Below are 3,952 nucleotides of genomic sequence, written 5' to 3' on the forward strand. Positions count from 1 at the left end.
ACAGCGGGAGGGGGGGGCGTCCCCGGGGCTTAAGGATCCGCTTCCCCTGGCCGGGGCTCCCACCTCCCTTCCCGGGCTTAAGGCCCCGCCGGCAGGCAGGCAGGCAGGCTGGGGAAGGGACCGAGTGGGGAGCGGAGGCCCGGTCTACCCGCCATAGAGGCCTATGGGGGTAGACCTGGCCTCCGCCCGCCGGAGGCCCGGTCTACCCGCATAGGCCTGAATGGCGGGTAGACCTGGCCTCCGGGCCTCCGGCCGGCCCGGCCTGGAGACCCCGCCGCTTCCCCCCGGGAAGAACACTCCCTCCGGGGCTTAATTTTCCACAGTGGGAGGGGGGGGGCGTCCCCGGGGCTTAAGGATCCGCTTCCCCTGGCCGGGGCTCCCAGCTCCCTTCCCGGGCTTAAGGCCCCGCCGGCAGGCAGGCAGGCAGGCTGGGGAAGGGACCGAGTGGGGAGCGGAGGCCCGGTCTACCCGCCATAGAGGCCTATGGGGGTAGACCTGGCCTCCGCCCGCCGGAGGCCCGGTCTACCCGCATAGGCCTGAATGGCGGGTAGACCTGGCCTCCGCCCCCCGGAGGCCCGGTCTACCCGCATAGGCCTGAATGGCGGGTAGACCTGGCCTCCGCCCGCCGGGTAGACCTGGCCTCCGGGCCTCCGTCCGGCCGGGGCTGGAGACGCCGCCGCTTCCCCCCGGGAAGAACACTCCCTCCGGGGCTTAATTTTCCACAGTGGGAGGGGGGGGCGTCCCCGGGGCTTAAGGATCCGCTTCCCCTGGCCGGGGCTCCCACCTCCCTTCCCGGGCTTAAGGCCCCGCCGGCAGGCAGGCTGGGGAAGGGACCGAGTGGTGAGCGGAGGCCCGGTCTACCCGCCATAGAGGCCTATGGGGGTAGACCTGGCCTCCGCCCGCCGGAGGCCCGGTCTACCCACATAGGCCTGAATGGCGGGTAGACCGGGCCTCCGCCCGCCGGAGGCCCGGTCTACCCGCATAGGCCTGAATGGCGGGTAGACCTGGCCTCCGCCCGCCGGAGGCCCGGTCTACCCGCATAGGCCTGAATGGCGGGTAGACCTGGCCTCCGCCCGCCGGAGGCCCGGTCTACCCGCATAGGCCTGAATGGCGGGTAGACCTGGCCTCCGCCCGCCGGAGGCCCGGTCTACCCGCCTAGGCCTGAATGGCGGGTAGACCTGGCCTCCGTCCGCCGGAGGCCCGGTCTACCCGCATAGGCCTGAATGGCGGGTAGACCTGGCTTCCGCCCCCCGGAGGCCCGGTCTACCCGCATAGGCCTGTATGGCGAGTAGACCGGGCCTCCGCCTGCCGGGTAGACCTGGCCTCCGCCCGCCGGGTAGACCTGGCCTCCGGGCCTCCGGCCGGCCCGGCCTGGAGACGCCGCCGCTTCCCCCCGGGAAGAACACTCCCTCCGGGGCTTAATTTTCCACAGTGGGAGGGGGGGGGCGTCCCCGGGGCTTAAGGATCCGCTTCCCCTGGCCGGGGCTCCCAGCTCCCTTCCCGGGCTTAAGGCCCCGCCGGCAGGCAGGCAGGCAGGCTGGGGAAGGGACCGAGTGGGGAGCGGAGGCCCGGTCTACCCGCCATAGAGGCCTATGGGGGTAGACCTGGCCTCCGCCCGCCGGAGGCCCGGTCTACCCGCATAGGCCTGAATGGCGGGTAGACCTGGCCTCCGGGCCTCCGGCCGGCCCGGCCTGGAGACCCCGCCGCTTCCCCCCGGGAAGAACACTCCCTCCGGGGCTTAATTTTCCACAGTGGGAGGGGGGGGGCGTCCCCGGGGCTTAAGGATCCGCTTCCCCTGGCCGGGGCTCCCACCTCCCTTCCCGGGCTTAAGGCCCCGCCGGCAGGCAGGCAGGCAGGCTGGGGAAGGGACCGAGTGGGGAGCGGAGGCCCGGTCTACCCGCCATAGAGGCCTATGGGGGTAGACCTGGCCTCCGCCCGCCGGAGGCCCGGTCTACCCGCATAGGCCTGAATGGCGGGTAGACCTGGCCTCCGCCCCCCGGAGGCCCGGTCTACCCGCATAGGCCTGAATGGCGGGTAGACCTGGCCTCCGCCCGCCGGGTAGACCTGGCCTCCGGGCCTCCGTCCGGCCGGGGCTGGAGACGCCGCCGCTTCCCCCCGGGAAGAACACTCCCTCCGGGGCTTAATTTTCCACAGTGGGGGGGGGGGCGTCCCCGGGGCTTAAGGATCCGCTTCCCCTGGCCGGGGCTCCCACCTCCCTTCCCGGGCTTAAGGCCCCGCCGGCAGGCAGGCTGGGGAAGGGACCGAGTGGGGAGCGGAGGCCCGGTCTACCCGCCATAGAGGCCTATGGGGGTAGACCTGGCCTCCGCCCGCCGGAGGCCCGGTCTACCCGCATAGGCCTGAATGGCGGGTAGACCTGGCCTCCGCCCGCCGGAGGCCCGGTCTACCCGCATAGGCCTGAATGGCGGGTAGACCTGGCCTCCGCCCGCCGGAGGCCCGGTCTACCCGCATAGGCCTGAATGGCGGGTAGACCTGGCCTCCGCCCGCCGGAGGCCCGGTCTACCCGCATAGGCCTGAATGGCGGGTAGACCTGGCCTCCGCCCGCCGGAGGCCCGGTCTACCCGCATAGGCCTGAATGGCGGGTAGACCTGGCCTCCGCCCGCCGGGTAGACCTGGCCTCCGGGCCTCCAGCCGGCCCGGCCTGGAGACCCCGCCGCTTCCCCCCGGGAAGAACACTCCCTCCGGGGCTTAATTTTCCACAGTGGGAGGGGGGGGCGTCCCCGGGGCTTAAGGATCCGCTTCCCCTGGCCGGGGCTCCCACCTCCCTTCCCGGGCTTAAGGCCCCGCCGGCAGGCAGGCTGGGGAAGGGACCGAGTGGGGAGCGGAGGCCCGGTCTACCCGCCATAGAGGCCTATGGGGGTAGACCTGGCCTCCGCCCGCCGGAGGCCCGGTCTACCCACATAGGCCTGAATGGCGGGTAGACCGGGCCTCCGCCCGCCGGAGGCCCGGTCTACCCGCATAGGCCTGAATGGCGGGTAGACCTGGCCTCCGCCCGCCGGAGGCCCGGTCTACCCGCATAGGCCTGAATGGCGGGTAGACCTGGCCTCCGCCCGCCGGAGGCCCGGTCTACCCGCATAGGCCTGAATGGCGGGTAGACCTGGCCTCCGCCCGCCGGAGGCCCGGTCTACCCGCCTAGGCCTGAATGGCGGGTAGACCTGGCCTCCGTCCGCCGGAGGCCCGGTCTACCCGCATAGGCCTGAATGGCGGGTAGACCTGGCTTCCGCCCCCCGGAGGCCCGGTCTACCCGCATAGGCCTGTATGGCGAGTAGACCGGGCCTCCGCCTGCCGGGTAGACCTGGCCTCCGCCCGCCGGGTAGACCTGGCCTCCGGGCCTCCGGCCGGCCCGGCCTGGAGACGCCGCCGCTTCCCCCCGGGAAGAACACTCCCTCCGGGGCTTAATTTTCCACAGTGGGAGGGGGGGGGCGTCCCCGGGGCTTAAGGATCCGCTTCCCCTGGCCGGGGCTCCCAGCTCCCTTCCCGGGCTTAAGGCCCCGCCGGCAGGCAGGCAGGCAGGCTGGGGAAGGGACCGAGTGGGGAGCGGAGGCCCGGTCTACCCGCCATAGAGGCCTATGGGGGTAGACCTGGCCTCCGCCCGCCGGAGGCCCGGTCTACCCGCATAGGCCTGAATGGCGGGTAGACCTGGCCTCCGGGCCTCCGGCCGGCCCGGCCTGGAGACCCCGCCGCTTCCCCCCGGGAAGAACACTCCCTCCGGGGCTTAATTTTCCACAGTGGGAGGGGGGGGGCGTCCCCGGGGCTTAAGGATCCGCTTCCCCTGGCCGGGGCTCCCACCTCCCTTCCCGGGCTTAAGGCCCCGCCGGCAGGCAGGCAGGCAGGCTGGGGAAGGGACCGAGTGGGGAGCGGAGGCCCGGTCTACCCGCCATAGAGGCCTATGGGGGTAGACCTGGCCTCCGCCCGCCGGAGGCCCGGTCTACCC

This window comes from Hemicordylus capensis, chromosome 2 (genome assembly GCF_027244095.1).
Source record: "Hemicordylus capensis ecotype Gifberg chromosome 2, rHemCap1.1.pri, whole genome shotgun sequence".
NCBI classification, from domain to species: Eukaryota; Metazoa; Chordata; class Lepidosauria; order Squamata; family Cordylidae; genus Hemicordylus; species Hemicordylus capensis.